The 12,080-nt window shown below is 37.8% G+C and overlaps 1 protein-coding gene across 1 annotated transcript in view; it reads right to left on the bottom strand.

The window, feature by feature from the left end:
• The window catches only part of lepr (leptin receptor), a gene marked incomplete at its 5' end in the record, with an annotated part of 57,911 nt that extends 46,276 nt beyond the window's left edge, over nucleotides 1-11,635 (bottom strand). Inside the window, one exon of the mRNA XM_084128735.1 lies at nucleotides 11,517-11,635. The remainder of the gene's footprint in view (nucleotides 1-11,516) is intronic.
• Nucleotides 11,636-12,080: the final 445 nt, after the last annotated feature.

Here is a 12,080-nt window from a genome sequence, read left to right as displayed (position 1 = left end):
GTAGTGTGTTACTAATGGTTTTCTTTGAGACTGTGGTCCCAGCTCTCTTCCTGTCATTGACCAGGTCCTGCCGTGTAGTTCTGGGCTGATCCCTCACCTTTCTCATTATCATTGATGCCCCACGAGGTGAGATCTTGCATGGTGCCCCAGACCGAGGGAGATTGACCATCAACTTGAACTTCTTCCATTTTCTAATAATTGCACCAACAGTTGTTGCCTTCTCACCAAGCTGCTTGCCTATTGTCCTGTAGCCCATCCCAGCCTTGTGCAGGTCTACAATTGTATCCCTGATGTCCTTAGACAGCTCTCTAGTCTTGGCCATTGTGAAGAGGTTGGAGTCTGTTTGACTGAGTGTGTGGACCGGTGTCTTTTATACAGATAACGAGTTCAAACAGGTGCAGTTAATATAGGTAATGAGTGGAGAACAGGAGGGCTTCTTAAAGAAAAACTAACAGGTCTGTGAGAGCCGGAATTCTTACTGGTTGGTAGGTGATCAAATACTTATGTCATGCAATAAAATGCAAATTAATTATTTAAAAATCATACAATGTGATTTTCTGGATTTTTGTTTTAGATTCAGTCTCTCACAGTTGAAGTGTACCTATGATAAAAATTACAGACCTCTACATGCTTTGTAAGTAGGAAAACCTGCAAAATCGGCAGTGTATCAAATACTTGTTCTCCCCACTGTATATATATAGCATCTGTCATATCAAAGCATTGAATGTCAGGCAAAAGCAGTCAAACCAAACATTTGTTTATTAAAAACTCCTGCTAAACCTTTTTTAGAAACACTTTTCTAAGCCATCTATTTCTGATTATTTTTAACCAACACAAGCCCTGCACCTGAATGTACATACTTCACTTCTGTATTGGTGAAAAGTAGTATATTAAACAAGTAGTATTTTTACTAAAAAAGTATGCGAAATGTATGAATGACCTACTACTTCCACATTCTGAAGTGTGCATCCAATTGAGAATATGCAAAATGTGCATTTTTCCTAAAAAATTACAAAAAGTCTGAGAGTCTGAGAAAGTATGATGTTATTATGTCTGTTGTATAGCTCATATATATTGATTCTATCTTATCAAAGGACTAAATGTGTGACTGAAGAAACAATTTAAAATACTGAGGATGCACTGCTCAAATTCCTTTAGTTATGTGGATGATGTCAAATTCCTTTACTTAGGAATAGGATGTGGATCTCTCACCATCAGGAGGGATAACCTCATGCACTATGTCATGATCTCAAGAGAACTTGCATGTGCAGCACTAATTAAATATTCAGATGTTTGCTCACACTCTAGTTTTGAAAATAAAGGAGGTCAAATGCTCCTTTATTCCAAAACAGAGGTGCATGTGTAGATCAGATATATGGTTGGACGTTAAAGCCAAACCATTTTAAACACAATAGAGATTTGTTCCTTCTAGAGAAGAAATGAAGCAATGGGTAAGGGCGAATTTTATGGCATGCTGAAGACAAAAGGAGATTTACAATTAGACAATCTTTCCTTTGGCACCCAATGTCCAGGCACCATTCACAATCAGGGTTGAGATATTGTCAGGAGGACTGTGAGATGAATGGGGTAACTAATGAGAAGCATATCTACTGTAACAAGGTTGCAAACATCACCGTGGTGAACAAAATGTCAGCAATATCCTTCTCAAATCTAAAATATTGACTCAGTCTTCTGATGGAAACAGTAACAGTAAAATTTGTGGTGTTATTGTAGATCACAATATCAAGACTGAAGAGCAAGGAAGACAAATTTATGGCAGGAGGATAGTGGAATATAATAATGATAATGAAGCCAATCTGAGAAATTATATATCTTGTTTTTTAATGCTATAAATGTTCTATTTTCAGTGTTGGCAATAGATGTTCTCCAAAACAGGACACATTTTCTGTAAAACCAATTTAAACCCGTTGAACTTTACCTTTCTTTCTTGTCAATGCAGTGCATGATCTACAACCCTTGAAAAGGTCAGTAACAGATTTAGATGTTTAATTCTGAGTACAAAGCTGTTGGTCCCAGACAAACTGACACATATTTGAGCCCTAAGTCACCATTTCAATTAACCCCCTCTAATGAGCTGACTCATACAGCAGCATCTGCCTGATCACCACAAATCAACACACACACACACACACACACACACACACACACAAGCTAGGAAAAAGATTCAGAAGTGTTTTAATTATCTGTTTAATTGGTCTTAAATTATTTCTGAATTTGGACACTTAAGCCATACTTAAAAATGAAGGAATTTTGTTTTTTGATAACAAAATATCAAGTAACTACAAAAATAAATAAATTATATATTATCTAAAAAACATTTTTTAAAGTTTAATTAAAAGTTGAAAAGTAGTATGTGAAATGATTAGTATTTGATGTCTGAATTTTCAGTATTTATAAAACAACATAGGCGAAAAGTACAGATGACATACTTCTGCCGAGACTCTGAAGTGCGCATCCACTGGACATCACATCAGGCTATAACTGCACGTGCTTCTTTGAACAAGTGCTATAAATATGATTTTAGGGAGGGTCATAAACATTAACATGAATTTTAAACCATTTAGTAAATAAGGCAGCCACACTAGCATCCGTCTGTACTTTGCATGGCTTGGTAAAGTCAGGTGGAACTAACACCGATGCATTGGTTAGGTCCCGCTTGATGGTATCAAAAGTTTTTTGGCAATCATCCGTCGTCCAGGACCATGTGGCTTTCTTTTGTTTTAGGGCATGTAGCGGAGCAGCCTTCTCTGAAAATTTGGGTATAAATCGATGATACCATCCTAAAAAAACAAACGTTGCACGTCCTTGAGAGACTGAGGAACAGAGGAAACTCACATACTGCAGACACCTTGGACGGATCAGTTTTGATTCCTTTTCCAGATATGAGATGGCCCAAGAAAGTTAGGGATCTCTGAAAAAAAGTTGCATTTCTTTAGATTCAGAGTGAGGCCTGCATTATAGAGACAGCTAAACACTTGATTGAGATGTTGTAAGTGCTTTTCTTCATTTTCTGAGTACTCTATTACATCATCAGTGTACACAAGACAACATTTTCCTTTCAGTTCCCGGAAAACATGCTCCATGAGCCTCTGGAAGGAAGCAGCAGCATTTTTGAGGCCGAAGGAAAGACGCAAAAATTCAAATAGACCTGCAGATGTAACAAAGGCTGTCTTCTGTCTACTCTCTGATTCCATTTCCATTTCCCAATAGCCAGACTTTAGGTCAAGTGTAATAAACACTGTCGCTCCATGTATTGATTCCAGAATATTCTGAATTTGAGGTATGGGGTAGCATCCAGATAGGTTTTTGCATTTAAACCACGGTAGTCCACGCATAATCTTGACTTACTTACAGTTGAGTATGAAAGCAAACATAAAGGTAGCCATACTTTCTTCTTTTACTGGTCAACTAACTATCTAAACCTAGCATCATTAGATCGCCCCCTAATTGTGAGGAATGAAATTGCAGCCTGTCAGAGAAATAGTAACAGGCTGGAAGACTGTTACAATGCCATGGGAGAGGAAACATGAATGGCATGGATGTGTTCTGGTGACTGGCGTGTTTGTTGAACCAATCAGATAAGAGTAAATCGAGAGCCAGCGAGAAGCTCATTTGATTGGCTACATGAAGAAGGTGGACCCGTCCTCCTCTTCGCGCTTGCAAAACTCATTGAGTGAGAGAATCGTGCCAAAACTGGAAGCGCAGGTAAAAGAAAGACGCAACTGTACAAATCTGGTTATTTCGGGAACTTTTTTGCCCCATGCTCATTTAGACATTTGCAACAGCTTATTTTTTACACAAAGTTTGATTTTACGCAATTAATCTGTTTTGCAGTTCCTGACTCTGTTGTTTTCGGTTGAAAATTGCTGTTCACAGGCCTGCAGTGCTTTTGGCTGTATTTGTGCAGAAAAAACGTGCCAAAAGTGTAAGCGCGGAAAAATGGAAGTCAAAAGAATATACAGATCCTATTTATTTTGCGTTAGCACGAAGCTGCAGTTTCAAAATACATGAATTACACTTACGAATGCTGCAAATATTTTTTTCTTACACTTGAAAGGCGATTTACACCTTTACAAATCTTCTCTTGCGTATGCAAATTTAATTTACGCTTGCAATCTTATGTACACTTTCACAAATCTTACCCTGCGTATGCGATTCTTTATGACATCATATTACCTTCATAGTAAAGTCTTTGAAGTTGGAAGCGGGCTTTCGAATCGTTTAACCGAAACCTTGCACCAAAACTTAACTTAGAACCGAGACTCTCAACGGAAAAGAAAAGAAAACTAAGTAAGAGAAAGAAAATTGTGGTTAGATGGCTTGAATGAAGCTGTTTAACCCATTTTCCTGATCTTGATTTGGGTTCTTTCATCTGCTCGTCTCCATGGTTACTCGTCTGTCTGGTTACTCCGTCATGGTTTCTCTGTGATCGTTTTTTTTTATCTACTCTAAAGCTTTGTTCGGGTCCTAAGATTTTAAACTCAAATGTTTGTCCAGCCTCCTGGATGAGTTCTGACCAATTAGGCACAGTCTTTATTTGAGAGGTGGCATTTTCGCACTGAAACAAGACACACAATCAAACAACCTCTGCCGTTATCTTGGTTGGGCCCTGAGCTGTGCCATCTCTTAACCAATCAGTCTTTTCCAAAATATCTAAGGTTGGCTACGTTCTTCCTTTAGTTGGGCTCATTTCTTTGAAGCTTGCATAAAGTTCTTATAGCTGGGTTTTTTTGTTGATTAGCATAGACTGGCTGGAGCCTGGATTTTATGGTTCTGGATTGGTGATTTGGGGTCTGAGGTGTTGAGTTTTGTGTGAAATTATGCTTGAACGAATCATCTGGAAGATTAATTTGTGTCTGGTTCGCCCACAAATCCTACACAGTTCAAGTTTTACTTACAGATATGATTTGGTTTTAATCCAAGCGGCGCATGTGTGCTGAGTGAACGATCAGCAATCAAGAGCATGACACAGAAGTGCGCTCTCTCTCTTTACCATCAGTTAACGTTAGTAATATGTGCCTCGTTTTACTTTATGTGCTATTGACATATCCGACCGAACTACAACAATTCCAGTGTCTGTGAAAAAGGGATGCGCTCGCACACCAGCTGTTCGTGCACACCAGCTATAGGCGTAAATATTTAATTTAATTAATATTTAATTTGTATAACATTCTATTAATTCGATACATAAACATCCTTCTTTGATATATCCATTCTGCTCTCTGTTTGCTCTGTTGTCGGCGTTTCATCACAAGCACTGTACTGCACGCTGCATTGGTATCAGAAAATTTTAATGAGTATGAGTACACAAGCGCATATTGGGCCCGATACTGATACTGGTGTAGGTGAATCCCTTTCTAGAATGCCTAGTAAGACCTGGATTAGCTGGTTCGGGTGTATTTAATTGGTGTTGGAGCTAAACTTTGCAAGACAGTGGTCTTCCAGGAGCAGGACTGGACACCTCTGGTATGTGGGATCCCATGTTCTTTCACCTGAAATGACAAATGACTGCTGAACTGTATATTTGGCATGACCTAATAATCCAATACCGAAGGCAAACTCCTAACAGGGAATAAATAGCATAGGCACAAGATAAGTCTACGTTCCAATTATGTAAATTACAGAGAAGTGGTGCTGCTAGCATAAGTTTTAATGGTCCAGGCTGCTAATGCAAAACCTGTTAGTAGCTCTTTTACCATGTTATTATGTCCTCAAGCAAGGCACTTAACTCTGGGTTTCTCTAGGGGGTCTACCATTCCAAATGGTGTACCATAGGCCACATTGGAAAAACAACTTCTGCCAAAAGACAGGTAACTACGTAATAAGCTATAATTTCTTCCTTTAATGTCTGCAAAGGTGGAAATCATGGACAATTATTTATTTTCTCCTGAAATCATAGAGGCCCGAAAGGTCTATATTTTCCCACCTTATTATTTTTGAGCCCATGCCATGTTGCTTGAAGGATTCAGCATGAATGAATATCTGTGTAAGGACTGTGACTAGTCACGTTGAGATGCTAAATTACTGTGGGGAGATTTCATTAAACAGTTGTGCCACTATATTTCTACGGAAAACTCTATGTGTCTACAACAACTACGCAATCCAGTTTAATCATGAAATAAATATACTGGAATACCACTGTGATGTCATGACTTTCAGTGCAAATACACCTCTTTTCTAAAGTTCAGGACAATTTTGGACGCATTTACACCATGTCTAATTTGCATAATCCCTTCAGTTGAAAAAATGGCGCTATCTGCCGCCACGATTTTCTTTTGTGAAATCTTCTGTTGGTTTAAGCCTCCATCATGGCTGTTCTATCAAATTATGCAAACCTGACTTTTTTCTGCCTGCAGATATAGGAAAACGAAATGCATGTCAACAGATCAATAACTGGATTTGGTTTAAGCACCACGGGAGACAGAATAAATAATGCTGTCTTCTCAGCGAAAGGATATTACCTTAAGGTTAATCACACGGTTTACGTCATAATAGGTTAAGGGCACTTTGTTAAAAAGTGCAGTTGTCAGTCTAGAGTTCCACTCTGCACATGGGTTTGCACAAAACCTTTTTTCTCTTAAGTTTGTTTTATGATTTTGTGCTGATCTGCAAGTTCAATGACTTCAAATAAACTTTCATATGTTTTGCATTTAATATGTGTGGGCAAATAATCAGCACAGTACTACCAGGGTTAGCTGCAGTCTGCAAAAATATTATAAAGTCCAACTCCTTAAGTCATGTCACATGGTTGACCAGTGTTTACGCCAGCTGGCTAACTTCAGCCAAAGATGTTCGTTTCCCAGAAGTGAGCAAATTTAACAGTGTTTTATATGCCAACCGTAAGGAAAAAGAAAACAATTCAGAGAAAGTGAAAGTTAAAATTGAAAACTGCTGAGGAGGTGATTCTGCTACTTGTTTTTATAACAGGGCGACAGCAAATTACATTTCCATTCACTTCCTTCCCCTTTTTTACAAAAACAAATGAAACCATCTCACATTGTATGAGCTTATTTGCTAGTTTTTACATTCCGTAAGCATGTTTTAGTATGTGACACATAACAGGCTCTGTATAAGCCTGGGGCTAGTTGTCATACTTGACTTGTGTAGATTTATATTTTAAATTGCATTTCTCTATAGGTACATACCTTAAAGATTTAGCAACAAAAAAAGCTTTTGCACAGGGAAAAAAAAGATTCTCCTATATGCATGGTTCCCATTATACAATTTGTCACTTTTCAGTGAAATGATTATGCAACATTTAATATACAACATATTTTATTAAATAATTTAAATTAATAAATTGTACATTCAAATATTTAAAACAGAACATTTTGCCCTGTGAGAACTTTATATGTGTGAACTTCAAACATGCTAAATCAGCTGCTTCTCCAGGAAGAGCGATGGCCCCATCTGACCTTAGCACGAACCCACTGGCCTTCCAAATTTCCCTCTCCACCTCTGTTCCCCCAGCTACCATCTATACTCACAATACCACACATAATGCATCAGTCCACTTTATTGTGTTGTCTCTGAGACATTCAGATGTACTGAAGTAATAAAGACTGAGGACAAGGACTCAAGAACAAACAGGTTTGATTCACCACAGCTTCTTTCGCCCACAGCCAAAGAACGTCAGGACAGGAAAGTAAACAAAAATAGTGACATAAACAAACCTTCATCAGTGAGTAAATGGCAGCAGACAAACAGGTCACTTTAACAAACAGGTACTCTATAGGGTGCAAGTGTTCATTGGCTAGTTGCAATTTTAACATTTCTAGGCTACAAAATTTGACAATTTAGTAAATTCAGAAGTCAGTAGGCTAAATAATTAGAGATCAAACAAATTTACAAGGTATATAAAACCTGTACATATATATATATATATTGTTTTTGTTTTGATTTTACAAAAAATAAAGAGAGCCGCAATAGGAAATAAAAAAAGTAATTGGAATGTCATAGGAAATTCTGGGTATTTAGAAGTTTAAAAAGTTTAAGTCAAATCATATTAGATGTTACAAGAATCCTGTAAATGTAATTGTGAAGCCTAGAAATTACCTTCCATTTATAATTTGCTATAATTTTTAACCGAAATTAAAAAGAGAGTAAATATAAATCACAATGGATCTTTTTTATTTCTCAGTTGTTTCTTGATCAATTAAAAAAAAGACCCCATGTAATCTCACCAGTGTCTCCTTTGTTTCAGAAGAGATCTCAACAACGTCTTACACATGCTGCTAATTTTGCCCACATAACAAAAATTTTGTGGTATGAAAAAGTTCAGTTTATATTTTAAGAAGCAAAGATAAATGATAAATACAAAGTTCTGTAATAAAACTCTAGATGGCGCAGGCTAATAGGTCCTTAACTCTAATAATATCATTATCTATAGAGCACAACTGATTGGTTCCTGCTCTATAGCCAATGAGCTTGCATGCTGAACCTTCAAATACGTGGTCAGTGTTTCCTGTAGCAGTGTAGCGCGCTTTCATAAACCCTCTACCTTCCCCAGCTCCACCTGTAAAGATCTGCAACGGGTAATTCATGTACGCTATATTGTACAGCAACAGCATGTCTTACTTTCTCACGGCAGTGTGTTGAGTATGTATTGGCAGTAGCAAGTCCCGTACTTGCTCTGTAGCAGCAATAATCAACAGCAGCAGCGTAGCAGATCTATTACACCACACCAAGACAGGAATTAACTGGATTTAACACTCAGATTTATAAATTGGGCATAATTTGTAACCTCAGTTTAACTGTATCCAATATAGTGAGCTGAAAAAATAATTTTCTGCAGTGTTTTAATTCCATATATGAAAGTAGGTTTTAAAGTAGCAGACTTTCCAAGTTATTGGGCTAGGCTGATTTCAAAACAGAGCAAACATTTTAGTCTAAAAATATACATTTTTCTTCCAAGCCATTAATCAGAGTTGTGTATATTCAGATGGGACTTCCGCTACTTAAGGAAAGCTGTGACAGCTGAGTGAAGGAAGTGTCCAACATTCCATACATTGTTTCTTCAGTTAATTAAATGCATCATCCAGGTATTTGAAGTCCACTTTTTCTGTTGGAATTTTTCAGTGTGAACACACTACTTCCACTATTTATACTAAACAGCGTATAATGCATACTAGGCACAAGAATTGCAGTGTACACTTACAGTTTCTGCTTAGCTTTAACATAAATACTCTTCTGAACTCAGCCTATATTTTGTTTTTTATTTATGCACTGTTGCACCACATAGCTCCGCCCATACTAACATCTCATTGGTCCTTAGTACCACCCCTCATGTATGTTAAACATCCAAACATGACTGATTGTGGAAGTGGATGGTGTAAGCCAGGGTTCACCAATCTCGGTCCTGGAGAGCCGCTGTCCTGCAGAGTTTAGCTCCAACCAGCTCCAACACACCTGTTTGAAAGTTTCTAGTATGCCTAGTGAGACCTTGATTAGCTGGTTCAGGTGTGTTTAATTGGGGTTGGAGCTAAACTCTGCAGGACAGCGGCCCTCCAGGACCGAGATTGGTGAACCCTGGTGTAAGCTGATATCACTGTATATGACAAATCCCTCAGTTCGCACAATAAAGAAAGACTGATTGTGTCACATCACATAGTGTGTAAATGTCTCAAACTTCTAATGTCTTTACAAAGCACATGAAAAAGAAAACATTGCAAGTTATGTATAAATGCATAGGCCATAAAAGCTGCACTGCTGTGTTAGACTTACCCACATGATCTTACATTATGTGTGATGAGGGAATGCATGAGGGCACTGTACAATATCATCTACATTCAGAGTCTTAAATGAGCACCATTCATCCAGCAGGTTGGGGAATGTGGTATTAACAGTATTAAACTCATTCATGTGCAGCACTGCTCCACTTTTCTGAATGAACCCGCTCAGGTTATAGAGCCAAACTAAATAACTGATGGCGTGTGTGCGATAACTCACAGAATGAGTTTACAGGATCTTCTATAGTATTTTGCAATTGTGCATGCAATGAGCCTCTGTGGTAAACATTTATTTGACCATATAATGTAATGTAATATAATATAATATGGCATCACATTAGTGTTTGACACATTGATTAATCCACATTATAAACACATCAGTGCTATAGCATTTATGTCAGTGACAGCAGAACAACAAAATTACTATTTGCAAGTAGTGTATCAACATTAGAATGATCAGAGTTCCGAAGGGGTCTTGGCACAAGCTCCTGCCATCCACCCCTGACCTGATAGCTTGGCCCTAAAGGCACATAAATAGCCACATACTGGATTATACTATCACTTGAATGGAACGAGAGCACACTGCACTGATTCACTAATGCTAATTGATCATTAGAATAAGACAGCATGCATATTCCTGGAACTGCTGAACAATCGTTGGATGACCCATCAACAAAACAACCCTGCATCCCGCACTATAACGGCCATTCACAATGTCCACAACTGCTGGTCATTAGTGTTAATGCAGTGAAGATAATCATATGAGCCATTCTCTTGCAACATACTGAATAAGCTTATCAAAATTTGATTCCCAAAAACTGTCGCCTTAAGAATGAACCTTGTGCTGTTCAAGCTTTCACTGGTTCCCTATAGCATTAAACCTGATCTCATGCCAAAACGTAATGTTACGACTACGAGGTGGCACAAAGGGAAACTTTGTAAGTTTGTAAGTAAAAGTAAGCATGAATTTTAACCCTAAAACTGTCAGTGGGGCGGAAACAGATTGTACAAAATACTTTGAATGAGATCAAACTAATTTCTACAATTTAGCCACCAATTTGCCAAAACGTAAAATAGTTTGTTGGAGATTTCATACACATAGTTTTGGTACCTGCACAATATATTTTGGTTACTATTCTGATTATAGATAGCTCTTAGTCATTATGTTAGTTTAAGAAAACCTGGAAGGATAATTCACCATCAAATGGGTTTTTAGAATAGGATTTTTGAACATTAACTGAAGATACGTGACGTTTTTGGGATGCTGCTGTTGGAGACCCCACCTGGCTGCTTAATCAACTAACTCAGGAGCTGATAAGGTGCACTCAGGGGCTCTCTTTCTGTCCTTATAGGACAGCAAAACAATCCTCAGCTCTCATTGTGCAAGATCTGAGTAAATATATGACATAACCTGAACCTAGGCTTCAGTTTGAATCAATTTGGCTTATTTTTTATTGGCGAACTGAGACTACTAAGGGATCAAGGAATAGATATAGTAGATAGAACAGTCATGTCCACATGTTGCATCTGTAAGCCATAACTAAATCATATGTAATTCTCAAATAAATTTTCCATCTGGTATCACAGCTACCCTATAATAATAACTCAAAATATAATTCACCAGCTGTGACCATTTACATATGAATACTATAGGCTTCAACGATATACCTTTACCAAATACAGCTACTGATATACACTTGCCAACTCAAGAACAAACAAGAATCAAGAACTATGCTATACTGATTTGCCGAAAGTTTAGAAACTTACCTGTTTTGTTTGTATGCGGCCTGTGCTCTTGAAAAGTGAGAAAACACCAGTGAATGTTAGTGAAAAGTAAGAGAGCTAAGTTTTCTTCCAGTGAATTTGTAGACCCCATCTCTACTTTCCCATGGGTCTCCAGGCAAACATAGAGCTATTCTGAGAGGGAGTGCCAGAAATACACACCAATCAACTATTAGTGTGTGTGTGCTTGTGTGCGATTTGGCAAAAGACTCATTCTGAATTTGCCAGGCAACAAATACTAGGTTTTAAAAAGGAATGGATTGTTCACTAAAAATACATGTGTATGTATTTGCATATTCAGAATGTTTGCCAATTATGTGCCAGCATGTTTCCTTTCCCTCAGCAAGACAGTGGATCCAATATGCAAAGCTCCTGTTGGAAAAAGCTCCTGTTGAGTCCTAATCGCCATGTAATTGTTTTATAGGTGGTAAACATTGCATTGCATTGCCTACATAAAAAATCTCAACAATCTCTTTTGCAATATCTCACAGCATTGCAGTTCACAGCTGTTCACAGCTATCTGCTCATCTTAAATTTTTAAAGCTTTCT

This window comes from Abramis brama (assembly GCF_963993115.1).
Source record: "Abramis brama genome assembly, chromosome: 11".
Lineage (NCBI taxonomy): Eukaryota > Metazoa > Chordata > Actinopteri > Cypriniformes > Leuciscidae > Abramis > Abramis brama.
Note: the sequence above shows the minus strand (reverse complement) of the source record. Positions and strands in the feature narration are given on the sequence as shown.